Genomic DNA, 21,864 nt, shown 5'->3' with positions numbered 1-21,864 from the left:
TAATTATGGGACACGCATGCAAATTACACATTTGGTATTCAGCTATATGTACTTGATTCAAAATTCCTTAAAATGTGCATTTCTTAACATTCCTTAAACATTCGCATTTCTTATATCCATTCAAATCCTTTTTCTATTCTTTTTATGCTACTATGTAGGGTTTCTTAGAGTTATTATATGGGGTTTTATGCTTTGCATTGTTTTTATCACTTAGATTTTGTGTACATCCCTTTTTATATTAGAAAGCCTTGATTTCAGTTTATTTTAGCTAGCAAGCATTATTTAGCAGATGAAGGACATACTCTCAAATATCATACAGATTAAGTTACATTGTGGATTATGTGTGCTGCACAGCTTACTCCAATTATGGGGCGATTTAATTGATTTTTCAGTCAAGAAAATATGTTATTTGTTTCTTTTCTATTAACACCTCTAAAGTTTATATTTGTATTACCTGCACAATATCTAGCTAACTTCTTTGTTAAATTTTTTGAATCCAAAATCAATAATGGATTTAGTGATTATTTCTGATGCCTTTCTGGGAAGAGTGATTAAATTTAAAATTTTAACTTGACCACCTTTGTAATCAACATATCTAATGAGGATTGGAAATAATTAAAAATCTTTGCAGTTTCAAGCATTAGTGTAAATCATTTTAAAAGCGAGTATTTTCTTATTTGATTTGGAGATCGCAAAGGATTTTATCACATTTTTAACTATTGCTTCATTTTTTGTATGCGCATAAAAATATATTTTAAAAAAATACTTTGATTAAGTTTGATATAACACGCTGTTGATTTAAATCGCTGATTGTGAGTAACTGTGTGAAATGAAAATTATGCTTCAGTCTGTGTAAGCTATCGCTCCTCCTCAACAAATTCCCTCCTTTATTTTGTAAAAATATTGCATGAAACAGTGGGAAGTGCTGGTGCTCAATTTGCTTTCATTTCATTTTAGGGACTCATTGTGTAGTGTAACATCATTTTAATCCACTGCAAGTAATTGAAAATGTTGAATTCAACCGAATGCAGTGAATGTTAGACTCAATTTTTGTCTGTTTTATAAAACAAAATTCTTTTGCCATATCATCATTAAACTTATAACTTTTTACTTAACCACCATTTGGAAGAATTCTGAAAAAAATTAAATTTAGACAATTTTAGTTATTGTACTAAAAATTAAAACCATTATATTTTAACAATAGAAAGTGCAATCATTTATCTAACCTGTAAAAATGCTTACCATGATTTTAGTTGATGAGAGATATGTATTTTTTGGATCATAGCAGTTGGAGGATTGATTTGTTAATATCAGGAATCCTAGTTATCCTAGTTATCCTGGTTATCCTAGTTAGGAAAAGCTGTTTATGACGAGTTTGGTGATATAGCCAAAGAACTTCTAAGATTAAGAATGAAAGGTTTACTGAAGTGGGAGTGCCTTCGTCAGACCACAGAGAGAAAAATATATGCAAAGTTTACTTTACAGGAGCTAGTCATCCAGCCTTAATGCTTTTTTGCACATTCACCAAATAGCTGTTGAATGTCAGGTTGGTCAAGAGTTCAAACTTCTACGACACCATTTTTTTCCTGCCCTATGAAGGTAAATAGAATCAATGATCCACACAATATATTAGTTAAAGATTATTTACTTTGAGTAAAAAAAAAAAAAAAATCTATGAAATTCCAAGTTTAAATCATCGTGAAAAATTTTGTCAAAAAACGAATTCGTAAAGTTCTTTGGATTTGTTCTGTATTAATCAATTTTCTGTATACCTGGCGATTTAGCAATGGGACTTAGTCCTCCTTTAATTCTAGTGGTACAGTAGTCAGACTGGTTTACATTATATCTATGGAAGCTTTCCTTCTTAGCATGCACATTCTTTAATTTAACTATGGAACTGACCTCCCCAGTTCTATACCTCTCCTGAGTGAGGCACCCACAAACATCAAACTGCTACATATTGGCAAGTATCCTCATTAATATCTAACTGAGCAGACCAGGGACAACTGGCTCACAATACCAATTATATATGATATCATGAGATTGGCAAATTGTAAAACTATGGCTTTTATAACAACAAAGCCACCACAAGTGCTTGTTTATGTACTTAAAAAAATGTTGATCATTTATTTATTTTTGAATTTCAGCTATACATTTGCCAATATATGACTGACGTTGTTGAAGAACCTAATTTCTTACTCATTTATATTTGGAGCACTTTCAGAAACTGTAAGTTCTTTAATTATTGCTTAAATTATATATAAAAAAGGAAATTTTATTGTTATTTTATAACCTTTTTTAAACTGTGAAGCAAATTTCAATTTTTTAATTATTGAGCTGAAGGACCAATCCTCTTGATGCAGTTACATATCTGTTTTATAGAAGAGTAGTTTTCCAATACATTAAGATGCTCATGGACAGAATTTGAATCCATAAGACTTAAAGAATCATATAAAAATTAGGAAGAAGATAAGACAGTTGATAGTTTTATGTCATAAATGTTAATGAAAACAACTTACAAAAAAATTTTTGTGAGTAAAGTATGTGACAGTAAATTCTGTATAACTGGAATAGTTATGTTTTGATTGGCTCAAAATTTCACATCAAGATAGGCAATTAGGTTATATATTCATGATTAATTGCACCATAATTTGACTTCTTAGATAATGGAAGAAAGAGTCTTTTCAGGTCTCTTAACAAGTTTGTACGCTTTGCTAGCAAGTGCGGATGATATTTTATGTTCCTAAGTTCTTTTGTTTAATCTTCAGTATTCTGACAAGACTACATGGTCTTGTATGTACATGATATGCCATAATTAGATTTTAGCTTTCTAGTGTAAAAATATTTCTATGAAAATGACATTGGGCTATGTTTTGCAGGTACAGATGAGTGAAGTATATATTGGTAAACTCTTTTGTTGTAATCTAATATCAGCAATTTTTAAAATACACTTAGGAGACTTCTTATAAATTTGTATGTTGGATTCAAACTTCTATAAATATAATTGTCACATCATCTCATTTTCTTCATCATCATTCATTTCTTAATATTGTACTATCACACTTCAAAATTTAAATTGTGGGGATCATTTCATGCTGCCAAAAGGCATCACAAAATAAAATCTATAATCTAGAGCTCCCATGGAGGTTTTTTTTTTTTTTTTTTTTAGAAATTTTTTTTTTCTCTCAGAGTAAAGAAATATTGAGTATGTTATTTGAGAAAAGCAAATATACGAAAATCAATTTTTATCCCAATTAACTGAGGTTTCTTTTCTTAGCACATATTATCCATAGCAGTACTGAGTCATTCTGCATGCTAGTTTGCTTTTCAACACCTGCCAGCTAGCAAACCTACAGAGACAGGAACAAATCCATTTCTACCTTCATGAGTGCAACATATTTTCATTTTCAGCCATTAATGGTTTTAGTGGAGGCAGAATTTTTCTATCTTATCTACCTTGCATATCTGAAGCCTATGAACTAAGTTTATTTGGAGTGAAATGTTGCACATACTGGTTTTCTTTTGGCATAGTAGAAAAGAAGGAAGAATTAGATTCCAATAAATGTAAGTTTTGCAAATTTTTCTTTATAACTTTCTGATTTGATCTAATTTGTTTAGTCTATCATTATCTCATTAACATATCAAAGTTAATTAAAGTTTTATTATGAAGTAAGGTTTTGGTTTACTCTTTAATCCAAAACATGCATCAATTGGCCAATACATTTTGGAATTTTCATGTACTGAAATGAAGGTATACATAAAGTAGCCTTCTTAAAATTAGTGCAACAGAAAGGTCATTCAGGTAGCCATGAATTTGAAGATTTTTTGGATAATGCAACTAAGATATGGAATATTTTTTATTAATGGAATATGTGAAAAAATACTTAATGAAGATGATGTAACTGAAGTTTCTACTGTGATGATAATGCCTCTATCATTAGTCACTCAGTGGAGGGTGAAATTATTGTATAGTTTTAAATCATATATTGCCATTTCAGCTTCAGATCTCATTTTAATTTCTGAAGTGGTTATTCAAAATATTTTTGTGCAGAATATGCTAGTAACTCGGTATACAGCTGCTTTGAAATACATCCAACTTGATATATGTCCTGTCTTTGAATGAATGAAAATGACATGAAAAAAATTTTTTTTTGGTATATGACATTTACTTGGAATATGACTAAGTCATGTTTGCAGGCCCTACACTTATTTATCTCGTTTGAGACACTGCTACGACTGCCCGTAAGGGTCCGTATGCCTGTTTCTACTATTCTGTAAACATCCCATGCTATAATTCTGAATTTTCAAGTACTTTGTGGTTTTTTTCATGTACATCGTGCAAACAAACAAAAAAAAAAAAGGGGGGGGGACAGTTATATATCTCCCATTCTACTGGCCTGATTGACAAAATTCAACTTGCATTTTTCATGTCTCAAAAGCACGACTTAGGATATGCATTAGATTTATATATAGCATTGTTTTAATATAGGTATTTTGAAACAAAATTGCACTTTTCTTGAAATAACATGCCAAAAGCTTTACCAAAGCATGAATTTCTCTGCCACACTTAAGGGTGCTCCATCCAGCCCTATGCTATGTGCGAAATAGCTGTCGAGCAGGTGATGAAGCTTGAAGGTCGTATTTATTGAGTTCAAGCTTCCGACACCAATGTTTTCCCCCATCAAATTGACGCAAGTTAAATCACTGATCAAACTGCGATATGGGTCAATCAACAGCAAGTGAAAGTAAAACTTCACCAAATTACTCTTCACGTCCCAAGTAAGCTTCAATCAGAGTTCAAATTATCACAAAAACTTTGTGAAAGAATGATACCTGAATTTTATTATCACTTTTTTCTTTATCTCATTGCACTTCAACTTGAATACAGCATTTCATTATTCAGTGCTAAAGTGTTTAGTTTGTAGAATGCAATAAATGATTTCAGTAAAGTTCTAAATGTTAATGTTCAGATTAAAGTTTTTTTAACTCGGTGGTGGAATTTCCTGTATAATTTGTGATAATAATTTTTTAGTACTAATAAAGGCAATATTGTGTTAAATTGTCAGTTTAGAAAAGTTCTTAATAAAATGCCTAAACAACAGCAAAATATTCCAAAAAGACAAGCACTTTCATTAGAAACTAAAATGAAAATCCTAGACTGTCTAAAGAGAGGTGAAGGTCCCATATCTGTTGGCAAAACTTTTAGTTTAAATGAAATGAATGAGAATTTCATTCGACAATCTATAATTTCTGAATTGAAATTCAGTTCCAAAACATCATCTTATAGTCAAAATCCTATCTTAGAGAAAATAAGCTGTAAAAGAGCTGTTTATTGCTCCTGCATTGCATGTGATGATTTTCTGTTGTGTTAGATTCTATTTTTATCCAATTTGATAGATGTATCATATGTATTTCAAGGAGCATTGCATTTCTTTGTTTAAGATCAGGGGTACCCAGCTTTTTGGTGTCCTGGGTAACCATGAGGGAAAACAGATTTTTTGGGGGCTGTTCATGAAACATGTAATTAGGGTATATAAGCAAAAAATCCTCATTAAGTATGTGTGTGTGTGTGTATATATATATATAATTTGAATTTAACAAATATTCTCTATTCATAAAAAGCTAGTATAAATTAAAATTTAATTAAGAAATTTTAATTGCAAAAATAAAAAATAAGAGACTAATTATTGCTGAGAGCTAATTTACAATATCATTTAAATTCTAAGAGCATATGTAAATTAAGTGCACATATCTAAAACCATGAAAAAATATAATATTCCAAAAAGTTTTTTAAAGAATTTTTAAGACCAAATTAATTTGTATAAGTGAATAATTGTTGAGCAGGCAGGAGACAGACTTATCAAGGAGAAGTTGCCGCCAAATCTAACTCTTCAATTACTCAATTCGTGTTTTGTCATCCATATAGGCAATGGTATAGTAAAATTCAAAGCCAAAAATAAAACCAAATGTTGTGAATTACTAAAAGAGAAATTTAAACTAGTAGGAATTTTGACTAGGAATTAAAATATTAATTAAATGTCAAAATAATTAAGAGAGAAAACCAAATTTTTTAGAAAACCAAAGTAATGTAGAAACTCTTGCCTATTAAAAACTTCCCCTACATGAATTTTGCATGTAAACCTAAAATAAACTATATACAAATTATCAAAATATAAAAATAATACTATTAAAAAGGCAGTAAATAAAATTGGAATAAAAGAATTTAGAAATGAAAAGAAAAAGTTTTAAAACCTCTATTAAAATTATAATTTAGAATAGATATACTGTATTTTAGTTTCACTAATGTATCCAAACTGGCAAACCTAAACGTCACTACAGTAATTCTCTTTTACTAGTTTCAGTTGTGATCTAATTGAAAGTGCTCAAAGTTTTTAATTATTTTTTCTGAGTTTTTATTTCAATTCCATTTAGATTAAGTCTTTTGACTAAAGTTTTATAACTTCACTTACATTTTCAATTCTTCGCTTAATGTTCTCTTTGTTTAAAGGTAAAAAATTCGAATTAGAGTTTACTTTGTTTTTTCCTTGCTTTTGGGGGGGGGAGGGACAGAATTTTTGCGTGAACTATTATAATTAAAATACATTGAACTGGTTCATTGGCTAATTCTGGATGCAGAAAGGCAAGGATTTTTGAGGAAGAGAGATTTCAATTGATTTCAATGTTCCTCCGCCTGATGAAGAGGGATTGAAGTTGATTGAATTCCTCTTCTGTTTTATTCTTTTTTCTTTAAATATTGATTTTTTTAATTGGGGTATTGCTTGTTTGAAGTGCTTTGGTTTTAACATTCTTTTTTGCATTTATAGGATTATTTGAAATTTATTACTTATGAATTTCAATTGTTTGTGAAAAATTGGTTCTAAATTTCTTACTTTGTCTTTACTGATAATTTTTTAACAGCTTAAGGCACAAAAATGCTAGGCATGATTATATTTTGTTTTAAAAAAATTGTATTTTAATTAGGTATATATATATATATAACAGCCATTTGATGCAGGGTGGTAAATGAAATTAGACTATTGTTAGTATGTAAATAATTCTGTCTTGTACAGCTTGTATAATTTAATTTTGAGTCTTTCCTGTTAACCCAGGAGGACGCGTGCTGTATTATGTAACACGAGAACGCACATGGTGTGTCAACACACTTCAAGCAATTAAATGATGTACAAATTAAACATATTATTATAATTCAGTAAAAGAATGCATTCTATATTAATTGCAACATTTATTATATAAAATAGCTTAAAATAATGTTAATTTTCAAATTAAAAACAAATAAATCTTTTTTTTTCTTCAGATGTGTAGGAATCATTGATTTCTATGAGAAATTTTGGTTTTTTATTTGTGAATGCAGTTGTAATCCAAATTATGCAGAATTATTACATGAACAGCGAGTTATATAATTAATATTAAAATCAATTAGGCTTAAGAAGCATTAGATATTTTGTAATATATACATGAAGCATCTATTTCACAGTGCTCTTGACACTGTGACTTGGACATTTTTTTTTACACTTCACACATAGTTTTTGATTTTCTGTCTTTTTCCCTTGAGCACAAGTAACATCTCCGGTATTATAATTTTTTTTTTCTTTGTTTGTGGTTCATCAGATTATTTTATGTAAGAAATTTGGCCAATTCATAACTGGTATACCAACTGTCTGTGGTAAAGTTTCTTCATCACCAATTTGTATAATGGATCTCGGATGTGCTTTCATATTTCACTAGAACTGCTGACTTTCTTGTACGGCTTATCTGGCTGCTGACATGCGTAAATTTTCATGTTGGAAGTATAGAAGGTTCTAGAATCAACCATAGCAAATATCTTTATACCATATCTTGCAGGTTTTTTTAGGTATATACTGCTGAAAGGAGCATCGTCCTAGAAAAGGTTCTAGCTTTACGTCCAAAGTCACGTATTCCCCTATATGATATAATTTCTGGCAATTCTTGACAAAATTTTAAAATAAACCTCTTTTCGGAGCTAATTTTTCACTCTTTCTTCTGTTATCTCGTGTTCTGACATCATCAAATTATAAGGCACGAAGAATGGAAAGAAAACGCTTTATAGTTTTGCGAAAAATATCCAATCCTGTGCCATCAGTCGCTCATAAATCATACATACATTTACATAGAAGTATTTGTGCTATCCAGCTATATATAAAAGTCCTAAAAAAGCAAGAAACTCTTCTTTCTCTATAGGTTTTGCATCTCTTTTTCTTTTAAAATTTCCCGAAATATTTTTTACGTAAATATTAGAGCCTTTCACAATCATTTGAATCATTGTATCATCAAATATTAGGTTCCATGCATCGATGGGTGAAGCCACATCTTTAGACATCCGTGTATTGCCAGGCAATTTTTTTATGGTATTATGGACGCCATGCGTCTTTGAACTCGAAAGGGTTCTTCTGTCATTCTGTTGTTTTATCCTATCCTATAAAATATTCAAATTGATCACAAGGAATGTATTCTGAAGAGTCGCACTCTTCTTCTGATTCAGACTCATAATCACTAAGTATATCTTCATTATCTGAATCTTTTAATTCTTCTTCTATAGAATTATTCGACGAAACCTCCTCTAATAATTTTTAAAGTCTTTTCATTTCTTGATCATACGTCAGATGAGGGAAAGACCGAACAGAGCGACTTGCACACACCATGCCTCACACTGAAAAATAGTAACATGAAAGCGTGCGTGGGGTGTCAGCACACCCCAAGCTATTATTTAAACCACAATAAATGCTCAGAATTTGCCTTTTCCTCTCGAGACGTATAGAACATGACCTTGAAGGCAGCTACTGATGGACTTAACCATTTCGGATTATAGGGAGGAGTTTGCCAGTGAATTTTTTTAAGCGTGTAGTGTCGTAACACCCCAGGTGCATCTTCTTGGGTTAATAACAAAATCAAGCTATTCTCAAAGCCCCAACAAGAGCTGTGTTCGAATAAGGACTTTCTACTTGCTATCCTCTTTCTTTCTTTCTTTTTTAACTTTGCTGGAATTTATTTAAGTTGTTAAATATTGCACTTCAAATGACATTTCAGATTTAGAACCTTTAGGCTCTTTCTGTTGTCTCACTATTCAAACCTAAAATTTCCTTCTAGCAGCAGAAATCCGTATTCTTCATTCTAAAATCATCCATAATCTCATCTGTTTTCTCCTTTGCTATGCCAGATACCTAGCCTTTACCTTTTTAGGACCCTTTAGTGAGCTTTTTTATGAAAATTGTATTGTCAGGTTTGACCATTACAATGTTTGGATGACTTTCACAGGAAATTGCAACCTTGCAACTTAGATACCACATCTTCAGAGGAAGTGTCATTTTGATTTTTACAGGGTGCTGTTTAGTTGTTTGATACAGAATTTATTCTTGTAATTTTCTTAAACTACATGAAAGTTTCATGTTCTTCTGAATTCTAAAGTTTGGGAACATCTTTCTGTTATGCGAAATGTTATAGGAATCAAACCTAAATGTTGAATATTGGTGATGAATAGAACCTGATATTACTTGTTGGAGGATAGGAGTGTTTGACTGCTATCTTAAACCTTCTTCAGAATTTTCAACTGGGAAAAAATGCATAGAATACATGAATTGAAGATAAAGTTTTCTTAACCTGTGAAATTATTATTATTTTTTTAAGATTTGTCTTTTGTAATATATACTATTAAGAGTGAATTTTGAGAAACATGAATGTAGCCTTTTGGCAATAGATAGCGCTGACCGTTGCACCTGTTTTCTGACGTCAGAATAACGGGCTCCTACCTTTGGCAGGATTCTCGCCGAAGTGAAAATGAAATTTTTTGCCAAAGAGAGTTGACGCTAATGACCCGGGTAACCATAACAACACCACATTAGGATTGAAATAACACAACCCCTTAAGCTATGAACAACATCTGGAATACTGGAGAGTGGAAAAGCCTTCGTAGGGAGTCTTTTTCAAAGCAGAAAGGATATACATTCAGTAAACGTCCTTCACTTGTGCAATGTTAAGCGCTGTAATGAATTAATACTTTCTATTCGTTCATTGCCTTCTGTAGATTTAGTAAATTTCATTTCCAATATTTAAAAACGCTGATTTGCTTTTCGATAAGATTATAAACTCTAAGATAATAATTATTAATAATCAAAGCTTTTTTTTTGGGGGGGGGGGTGCTTGTGTTGCATTGGTAATATATTTATTCTTGTCTTATTTAGGAATTTCGATTTGCCTATTCTGCATCGGACATTATAAAATTTTTAACACATTAAAAGTAGTAGGAACAATAAAATAAAAATATGACTCAATCGCTTTATAGTCAAATTTTTGTGTGATAACTTAAGACAACCATTTCTTAAAATGACAAGTCTTTCTGAAAATATACATAAAACATTGCTTTTTAGCAATCGTCTTCATAGAAAACTAAATATTTTAGACATGCTGAAGATTGTCTTCGAAAGGCTATAATCTATCCTGTAAATTTCTTCAATTTAAATTATATTCGGCATTGCTAGAACACTTGCCGCCCAGGGCGGACCTTGAATGTGTCCACCTAGGCAGTCTTTGAATTTGTCTCTCTTGGTATAAGCAAATGACTGAATGTAACAATAACATAGAGAAAAATAAATTAAAAATCTACCTTTACTTCTGAAAAAAAAAATAATTCCATCATTATAAAACTGTATTATTATTGTTATATTTGTTTGCAAAGCCACCTATTACCGAGTACTATGCTGATAGTACAGAACTATTTCTTAAATTCAAAATTAATCATTTGTAGTTCTAAAATAATTTTTATTTGAAAACTTTTTATCACAACTAGAAACACAGCAATTGTGAAAAACATTCTCAGCAGTAAAAAATTACATTATCTGAAGAACTGTGTTTTAGAACAAATAGCAAACTGTCAACAGGACTCACCTTCCACATACCTGTTTCGTTTTCCTTAGCAATAATAACGGAAATAAAACTTTGAAACACTTCTCTCTAACTGAAGGAATTCTTCTTTATTAACTTTTTGATGGTCTTCAACGAGTTCAGCTCATATTCCATTTAGGCACTGCAGTGGGCGCAAACAAACGCAGCTCGTATTACAAATTTACGTCTGACAGATATCGCTCGTATTTGGAAAGAAAGAATTGCTTAATCTCCCTACCCCCCCCCCGTAGGTTTAATGAACCGAGATCACAATTTAGTTGATATTCGTAATTTTCAAGTTTTGAATGAATAAAAATTGCATAAGAGTGCGTAGCTGTTAAAATCCCATGAAGATACCTTTGGATACTGATCTATAGAAAAATTTATTTTTGTTCTTAAATTAATTCCATACTATAATTCAGAATCGTATTGTTCTTTATTTGCTTGAAAGATCCACAGGACTAACTTTCATCAAATATTATTTCACATGAAATTGGCGCCTCTAAATTATGTCGTGTGTGGCGAACCAGTCCCCTCTTGCTACGCTTCTATGTCTGACATCACATGAATTAAAGAAATGAAGATGAAATTTTTGTGTATAATTAAAATCCTTAATGAACTATAATACCTATGATAAGGAACTGGCTGGTCAATTATCTATTGATATGCAATATACATCAACTTATGCACCATAAAGAGTATAAGTAGCAGTTGCAAATCATGCATTAGCTTTAAATTTTTACCAATATTAAAACTATTGTTAAGATCCATCAGCGGCCTGCGGTAATATTGCTGAAAACAGCTAGATCGGCTCCAGTTCATATCCCGGCGAATGAGCTGTCTGTATGGGAGTTTTTCTTGGTCCCTCCTTCCCCCAAGGAATATAATTAACCTTTAAAAAATGAATTAAGAATTTTTAATCTTGCACACAACCAATGCACAATAGTCTTTTAGTAATATAAGCTGTTTAAGATTTCCTTTGCCCAATATTTTATATAGAATAATTTAACAGACTTGAAGAATGAAGTATCGGAAAAGACACTGAAAATTAACGCTGAATATTGGGAGTTCGATTCCAGGCGAATGGGTTAGCTGCATGGTTGGTTTTCAGGGTTTTCCCCTTATGTTAGGTGAATACGAGTCACTTTCCCTGTAAGTTCTCCACAAAGGCATCTCTCTTACTAGGCAGATAGCCCTTGTGTGCTTTTCTATATCTGTATAACCTAACCTGAAAACTAGCAACAAAAGAAATTAAAGTATGATATCTCCTTATACAAATATCTCATTCATTTATAATCATTCGGAAGTACTATACAAAACATTCTACGCCACTAAAATTATTAGAATGTGTTCTTTTTTAATACTAACAAAAGTGATAATTGAAAATGATACGGCATTTCGAAAGGGAGCACTTTTGAAAGTAACTCTTTACCTAAACAAGCAGATTATTTTTAATACTGTGTTCAATTGAAAACTTGTTCAAAATGCATTATGTATGACCTTCACAAAGTCAGTAAACGTATGCAACCATTTGTAGCCCCCAACAAAAGTTCGTTTATTCATTCATTTCCCCCTTTTCCAAATTTGTCTCCATGTGACAGTTTTCTCTTTCAAAATTTAAAACTATCTGCTGAAGGAGTTTTTATTTTGATAATGAACAGATTCAAAGAACTGAAACATATGTTCTTTGGGGGGGGGGTGAACGTATCTGTGAGAATCTATTCGTTCGTTATTTAATCACGAACTTCCATGCAAGAGCTTTGTATTTCGAATAATATTCATCAATATCAGTTCTCAATATTGATGCTTTCCTTGTTAATTGCTCCGGGTTAGTTTCTATGTTATGTGCTTTTCCATGTTAATTGCCCAATTTTTACTCAAAGCAACATCATTAAAGATCATTAGTTCTAAAAGAATTCTTGACCAACTTATAAATCGCCTTCTATCTCTCACCACGATCTTTTCGATACCATAAAGAACTTAAACATATTTCAAAAATAGTTTGTGTTTTCAATTTAAAATTGCGGGCCTAATTTCTTAAGCTATATTTCAGCTATTAGGAATAACTATTTTGAAACAACATCATCTAGCACATCCACTTTGGTTTACCATGCAGTGCAATTCCTGCTGTCAGTTGCTGTCAATAAAAAGCTCATTTAGAAAGATTTATCCTTACTTTCCTCTTTTCCTGGATATCTTCTCCCAGGTATATTAATGATGTCTTATCTTCAAAACTATTAATAAATTTAAAACCATAACCCTTGATTGGCCGAGTAGGTGAAATCATGGGACACTGGTAGTTTAACTGAAGTTCGAATTCAAGCAAAAGGGTTGGCTTTTCGTAATTCTCTCTATATGTAATGTGAATATAAGTCTGCTTTCTTTAGAAAACTGTGCATAAGATTTCTTTTTTCCACTAATCCAGAGTTCCTTAAACTGTGGGTAGCGAACCCAATTGGGGTCGTGGAACCTGCAGTAGGGGGGTTGTAAAAAATTTTGCAATTTTGGTATTTCTTTAACTTATTATAATAATTTTACAATTACCAAATACTTTTAAATAATGTGCCTGAAAATAAAAAATAAAAAAATAAAAAAAAAAAAAACGTTTTGAAGCATTCTTTTTATAATAGAGACTTTCATTTTACTTTAAAAATTAAAGTCAATGACCTAAAACTGCAACAGTATATTACAGTAGAAGTGAAGAAACTGATAGTTTCACTCACACGTGTGTCGGATTTTATGGGGTCCCGCAAAATGTTCGTAAATATTAGAAGGTCCCCATGCCCAAGTTTAAGAAACCCTGTCTAATCAAACAAGTCACGTGCTTTCCCATATTCGACTAAAGAAATAAATTTCTATATCGTTATCACATTAATTCATTCCGGTCCCAATGAAAATGCTACTTTCACCTTGGCTTAGCATCTTTCAGTATCAAGGCATTCAAATTGAAGCTCAATTCATTACTTACGCATTATCTAAGTAAAACCTTCATTCATATTACTTCTCAAAAGTATGCATTAGCGGTGAAATATGTTAAATATTGGTGCTGATTTCCGTGTATTTAACTTCCTTTTTTTATATTTAATTTATCTAATTTTCATTGGTTATTCATTCAAGGATTACAGTTTATCTCCATCTTTTTTCCTTCCTCCTTTCCACTCTTTTTTGTGTAATGTGGTTGTATAGTTAAATTAACTTTCAATTAAATTCCATACACTGCCGAGCATACAGAATGAAAATAACCTAGGATTTGAACTCTGAAATCCTTTTCCACTTTTATATACTCGCTTCATTATTGTATTGCAACCAGAGATCTCTGCTGGTGGCCCTTGAGTGCGCTTTGTATTACGTACAGTGTTCTGGATCTGCCGCTGTGGACCACTTTGGACTTTTGAGCGGATATGATTGTCTTAGTACCTAATTATTTCGATTTTTAACTGAGTAATTCCTCTGAATACGTGATGTATGACTCCAGAAAAGGCGTGACTGATGCGTATCTGGGCGAGTGTTATGCACTAAATAATTTTTATTGTATTGTTATAAGAATTGGACAGCTCGTTGTCTAATGACCTGTTATTCAATGGCCTGGCATTTGTTTAATATTAAAACAATTCTTAAGACTTGTTCGCAGCCAAACGTTAAAAAAGCTGAAAATTTCTAGATCGACCATTGCTCAAATTCTCAAAGAAATTCCTACATGGGAGTTTTCGTGATTTTCCCCACGCGTAATGTGGATACGAGCCAGTTCCACTTAGAAAGCCTCTCAGGAGGGCATTCATTTCTTTAGGCAAACAGCTTTCGTATGCTTTGCCATAACCAAAATAATCCAGTCCAAAGCAAAGTTTAAAAGCTACAAGCAGAACAAGAAATAGTTTCAATTAAAAATGCCAAGGTTTTAATTGGAATAACATTAATGAAGTTTAAAAAATTATTCTAAAACTATTACAAATTGTTCTTGTTAGCTTTTTGTTATTATGCCACCATATATTTTATATATGTTCTTCTTCCTTCGTCATGTCATCATCAATTACTCCAAATCCACGAAGCCGTAAAACGCTACAATATCTTAAAAAAAATTGATGATAATGTATGAAAATCGTGTTCATGCCTATTTACATCTAATATCTACAGCGACAAGTCAAAATGATTATTGAAATTTAGGTAAGCATGCTTAGCTAGGTAAAGACCTTTCATCTGCTTTCGATGATTTACAATCAAAGAGCGGACAAGGCAGACAAAATACCCACAAAGTAGTTATTATCCGTTGTTTAAATTCTTCCACAAGACCCACTTTATTACTGAGCGAATTTCCGCAAATTTTAAGGATTTTTCATAATTTTGCCGCATAATAAATAAAAAAAGCATGAATTTTTGTTTATTTTTATTGAAGTTTCGAGATGGGTTCCAGTGTTTAAATGCTTTTAATATTTGCTGGCATCATTGATTACTCCATTTTCGAATGCAAACCACGTTACATGATAGCAGATTAGGTCACCGACGATCGAGTGGTGCCGGTGGGCCATCTGTTATCACTGATCACCGGTATTTCGACCGGGATTCGAATAGCAGCGAATGAGCTGGTTGCATGGGTAATTTCAGGATTTTTCCCATGGTACAAGCCAGTTTCACTTAGAAAGTCCTCAACGAAGGTATCCCTCCATTTACGCAGATAGCCCTTGTTTGCTTGCCGTAATGAAATAAATAACCAAACCAATGATGATAACAGATACCAAATTTAAAAATAATAATAATAATAAAAAAAAAAAAAAAAAAAAAAAAAACTGTGGGGCGCATAACGTATGAAATCATACTATCAGCTTAAATCAAGATCTTGATCGCTTGTAACGGTTCTTTTAACATTGGCAAAGCGTGATTGTTTGAAAATAAATATAATATGCGTCGTTATCAAACAGTTTCTTTGAAAGAAAGTGTAGTGAAAATCCACGGCTGCGAAATATTCCCCGAATTTCATGATTTATCTCTCGAGATGTTCCTTAATTTCCAATTATGCCATCCTTCCGGTGATTAAATAACTTATACTATGTGATACAAGAAAAAATATTGAAATATTAAACAAGAATTGTCATATTGTAAGAATTATTAAAGAGGTGAAATTTACTCTAACGAATCTTTATATAAAATAATACACTATCTCTAATATTTCAAGACTTTTTTAAATCCGTTTTAGTTATGCTTAATTTTAACGCATTCAATGAAGAGCTGACTTAATATATAATGAGATTAAGACACAATAGCACGCCCAATAAATACTAATTCAGAAGTCAAACAACAAAAATCAGCGTTATATTTTCAAAATTTTCACTGGACTAGTTTCGATGGTTTTACCGAACCAGCATCCTCAGCTGCAAAACCGCAAATGAACAAGATAGGAAATAATGATTAGATAAGATAAGAAAGCCTGGACAAGAAAAAGCAAGTGGCGCCATCTGTTGGTGAAACCAGAACTAAAACATAATTTCTTTAAAGGCCGAAGGCAAAGATGGATTTGAATTATGATCGTTAACTAGAACAGAAAGATTTTTTTGAATGTGAAATGCCTCTAGAAAATCCAGTTCTCCAATGGAAGATGTTTTTTGAATAATTTTGGCAGCAGAAAAATTGAAAGTGTGATTTTCGGACCAACAATGTTGAGCAACAAAAGACTTCTGTGTTTCCTTTTTTCTAACATATGCCCCTGCTGCCAAAATTATTCAAAAAAGATCTTCCATTGGAGAACTGAATTTTCTAGAGGCATTTCACATTCAAAAAAATCTTTCTGTTCTAGTTAACGATCCTAATTCCAATCTATCTTTGCCTTCGGCCTTTAAAGAAATTATGTTTTAGTTCTGGTTTCACCAACTGATGGCGCACTTGCTTATTCTTGTCCAGGCTTTCTTATCTAATCTAATCATTATTTCCTATCTTGTTCATTTGCGGTTTTGCAGCTGAGGATGGTGGTTCGGTAAAACCATCGAAACTAGTCCTGTGAAAATTTTGAAAATATAACGCTGATTTTTGTTGTTTGACTTCTGAATATAATGAGATTATTAAAAAATATAATTTGAACGTATTCTTTTTCTATGATTAAGTTCTAAAAACTAACCCATGTAAATATCAATTCAGTATTCAAGATTTTACGTATAATGTTTAAAAATTGTTAACTTAGGCAGTTTTAAAGATATCCCTAATGCTCTCTGAAACAATATCGACTGATCTGTCCACGTTCTCACATAACCCTTAGCTAAATATTTATTAATAGTATTAGTGAAATAATTTATCATTTGAATTATATTTTACGGAGAGCCAAACATTGCTCTTGAGAAATTTTTCCTTGAATGCACTGACTCGTTATGGTTTCCAGATTCTACAGAGGGCTATTGAAAGCATTCAACGCTTTGTTGGCTATTGAAAGCTTTCAACGATCTGTCCTCCTAAATTGTTTGAGGCGGAAGGGGGGTATATACATCGAAAACCTGTTCAGGTCTGCAGACGATCTACAACACAGTGAAAAAATTCGCCAAATTTCCTACTTGGCGAAAGATGCAATGACGTTTCTGAAACGTTTAGGTTTGCAAAGTATTTGAATATAATGGATGTATATGCACATATTGTGTTGTAGAAATAACATTTTGATGAATGAATCGTGTCATGGTGAATCTGCAAATGTTACTTCGTTTCCTAAGGTGAAAAATTAACCATTTTAATGCAGAAAAATTAAATGCTTCCCCAAAATGAAAACTGACTATCCTCCCAAATGGAGTTGTGGCGCCCTCTATTTTTCAATGTTGATACTAATTGAAAAAATGCTAAAAAAACAAAAGTAATATTCGGCAAATATTTATTAATAACATGATAAAGTATGCTATTTTTTTTAATTCAGCAGAATTTTGTGGATGTATTCTATGTAGCAGCAGACTTTTTCAGTACGGCACTGCATTTTTTATGAGATAATACATTGCTACATTTGCTTGTGTTGAACGACTAGGCAGTCATTTATCAACAAACCGTCTTAAGCTATCATAAATAAACTGTTAATTTTATCATTCTAGGTTAGCAGTTCTCAGCATCTTGACTAATGAGTACCATTTAAACAAAAATTTAAAAACTTTAGTACCATCTCTACATTTTACAATGATTATTTTTCAATTTCTTAATAGAAATATTAAAAAAAAATTACCATTTGCTCAACCTATTTGCTACTTGTATTAAATATGCACATATAAAAATATTAGATTTAAAATTGGTTACCATTTTAATTATCAAAGCTATACTTTAATTTTAAAATTTAGTGCAAAATTTGGGCCTGTTTAAGAGAGATCAGTTTCTTTATGCCTGGTTTAATTTTATTTAGTTTTAAACGTAAATTAGGATCCCCTTTAATTTTTTTTCTGTATTATTTACTTTTCAAATATAACATGCAAGAAAATTATTGTTCACGCAAATATGTTGTGCAAATTGGCAATAAAAATTTAATAGCTTTATTTGAAATGCCTGTAATTTTTTTTTCGGTTCAATGTATGCGTTATTTTTGAAATCATCAATTAGAGTTTGATCACAGGAAATTTCTATCAATTGTTCTTTTCCTTCACGAGATAAAATTTCAGGTACATTTGAACAAAATGAATTTCTAATCCAATTTTGTTTTTCACATTCCTCAGGAAAATACATGTGGACATTATTGATCAATGAATGGAGGCTAATTGTTCTTTTATTTTCAAATTATATTCGGCTAGAAAACTTTCTAAAAGTGGTAAAAATTAAAAAATATTATTATCCAATTCTTTGATTATTAGCTTGAGTTTTTTTTATCATTGTATATTTTTTATCACTAATGGTAAACAAATTAACACTTTACCCTTTAATTCTAAATTTAATTCATTTAACATTCCAAAAATATGAAGTAAATATACTAAATATCGTGAACATCATTGTGAATTTAAGAGAAAATAATGAGCGGTTTGTTAAAATTTAGATCAGATGAAAGATCTTTTAATATATAGCATTTTAATACTATTCAGCACAGTGTAATAGGTTCATTTTACAATACGCAACATCCTCAAAAATGATCGTTACAACGCAGTTCGATCATCCATCTTTTGAACAACAATCTCTCTCGTTGCCATTCCGTAACAGAGAAACTTACCTCTCATGGAGTTCGATAGTGGCGCGACATTCTCCCCACCTTGAGTTTGGGGATACAAACTCAAAACAGTAATATAATGATAATACATACATACAATTTTGAGATAACAATAACGTGCATAATAATAATAGAAATATTTCAAAATATTAGAATGCAAATTGAAATCAATATTTTAAAGTTCAAACACAGAAAGTTCAAAAGTTTGTTTAGAAGTTTATAAATCCAGTCTTTTAACTGATTTTATTTTTCGTCCTGAGCGAGACACGCGAACAGTTTCATTAGAGTCAGTATTAAGCTCAGGATTTTCAGCTACCACTTCCGGAACCTTCTGAGGTTCCGATACGACTTGCTCGTAATTTGGGGTCAATTCCAAAGGATACAGTCGTTGGATTGGTCTTAATATGTTTCCCTTTTCAGTTCGCAGTTTCACAAGTCTGATGATTCCATCTTTTCCTGGAAAGAGTTCCAGTACTCTCCCTAGCAGCCAATGGAGCCTTTTTTTATCATCTGTACCAATTAACACTATGTCACCTACATTTATTTTATCTTCTCTTTTGTTAACTGAAGAACGAAGGAAACCCAGATACTCCCTTTTAAACCTTCGTTTTAGATTTTCACGAACCTTTTGAATATGTCTCCATCTCAAAACAATATTAGTCTTTTCAATTTGATCCAAATCAGGAACATCATTTAATGGAATGTCCTGAAGAAACATTGAGGGGGTCAAGGTCTTCAGATCTTGTTCCTCGGATATGTAAGTTAACGGTCTGCTGTTCATGATAGATTCGCTTTCACAGACGAGAGTCTGCAATTCCTCGTAAGACAAACAGGAGCGTCCAAGATTTTTTCTCAAAAGATCTTTCAAAATCCCAATCAAGCGTTCCCAGAAGCCTCCCCACCATGGAGAGGAGGATGGGTTAAACTTCCAACGAATTTCGTTGACTCTAAATTCACTTTCAATTGTAGTCCAATCTAATTGTTTCAGAGCATTATTTAGTCCTGTAAAATTAGTACCATTGTCTGAATACATCACAGAAATTCGTCCTCTACTGGCTATAAACCTACGCATAGCTTGGATGAAGTCGTTGGTACTCAGTGAAGGTATTAGCTCAAGATGGACAGCTCTAAATACGGCGCAAGTAAAAAGCACTATCCACACCTTTTGTTTAGATTTAGTCAACAGAGGTCCAGCTATATCTACACCTGATACTTGAAAAACTGCTGCTACTTCTGTTCGGTCTTTTGGAAGAGGCGGAAAAGGTACCTCAAGATGTTTTACCTTTTGCCTTTTACATGTTAAGCATTCTTTGATAACACTCCGGACAGTTCTTTTCCCTTTCACTATCCAAAATCTTTCCCGTAAAATAGTCAGTAGAGTTAATGTCCCAGCATGCTTGTTAGCAATATGTTCTTGGACTATAAATCTTCTCACTGCCAGGTGTTTCGATGGCAGAATTATTGGAGAAATAAAATCTTTCGATTCTTCCTCATTTATCAATCTGGACTTCAATCGTAAAATTCCTTCTTCATCTTCAAATATTAGAAGACCTTTCAAATTTTTTCGTGTTTCTTCATTGGAGTAACATTCCTTTTGTATTACACGGAAAATAGTTCTTTGTGCATTTAACAATTCTTCATTTTGAAGTTCCTTACATTTTCTTAAGTCCTTGGCCTTTGGTTGAAAACGCAGTATATCCAAGCCATAACCCTAATCATCTTTGAAAATCTAGAGAATCTTCTGGCTAACTGTAATGGAATTGACTCTAGCTCTGTGTTACTAGCAGAGATGACTGACTTTCGTTTCTCTATCTCTACTTCTTTTTCGTTAATATTTATAGCTGACTTTGGCCACTGCTCCTTCGGATTCTTCAACCAGGCTGGCTCTTGCCACCACTTGCGTTTCTGAAGTTGCCTAGGTCCACTTGTCAATTTTCTAATTTCACTTATTCTGTTTGTAACGAATACCGACCACTGTTCTCGACGAGTTATCCACACAAGAACTGTGGAAGAATCTGTCCAAAAGTAAGTCTTGATGTTGGGAAGTTTTAGAGCTTGCTTCACAGAACTAAACAGCCTAGCTCCTATGGTAGCAGCCATTAGTTCAAGTCGTGGTATAGTAATAGTCTTCGTTGGAGTTATTCGTGATTTGGCTTGAAGTAATTGAACAGTCACTGAACCCATACTGGATTCACTTCTTAAGAAAATGCATGCCGCATAAGCTGCATCGACAAAAGTATGGATACTTAAATTGGATTCCTTCATCACACCTAACCATCTTGGAATTTTTATATTTTTGAGGTATTTCAGTTGTTTTGCCCATTTTAAAAAATTCTTCTTTATTTCATCATTCACTTCACCATCCCATGATTCTTTGCTATTCCAAGCGACCTGCAGCAAAATGTTAGGCTGAATCATAACAGGTGCAAGGAAACCTATGGGATCAAATACTCGACTAACTAGTGAAAGCATTTTCCTTTTAGTTACTTTTTCTCTTTCATCAAATTTCAAAAATTCGGTGTCTATTTCCAAGGTATCTAAATCTTTATCCCAAACCAGTCCTAATACTGGTGATGTTTTACTTTCTGAAAATGCAGGAATGCCAGAACTTTCCCATCCTCTGAGATCAAACATTCCTTCTTTCATTACATTAGTTGCAGATTCGATGAATATTTCTAGTTCGTCATTATTTTGTACACTAGTTACGCAATTATCGACATAAAAACTATTTTGTAATTTTTTAAGAAATTCTTCAGAATATTTTTCTTTCCACGTTTCTTTGGATAAATGATGGTCAATAACCGCCA

At 32.1% G+C, this 21,864-nt stretch overlaps 1 long non-coding RNA gene across 4 annotated transcripts in view; it reads left to right on the top strand.

Moving 5' to 3' along the window:
- The window catches only part of LOC146992759 (uncharacterized), a 54,824-nt gene that overhangs the window by 13,858 nt on the left and 19,102 nt on the right, over window positions 1–21,864 (top strand). For all 4 annotated transcript variants that reach the window (XR_015039171.1, XR_015039169.1, XR_015039172.1 and 1 more), the window contains exon 3: window positions 2,148–2,229. This is a non-coding gene — a long non-coding RNA (uncharacterized LOC146992759). The remainder of the gene's footprint in view (window positions 1–2,147; window positions 2,230–21,864) is intronic.

This window comes from Stegodyphus dumicola, chromosome X2 (genome assembly GCF_044657685.1).
Source record: "Stegodyphus dumicola isolate Sdum_Otavi_A_Nest chromosome X2, ASM4465768v1".
Lineage (NCBI taxonomy): Eukaryota > Metazoa > Arthropoda > Arachnida > Araneae > Eresidae > Stegodyphus > Stegodyphus dumicola.
The sequence above is the reverse complement of the archived record's forward strand: the minus strand, read 5'-3'. Positions and strand labels throughout refer to the sequence as shown.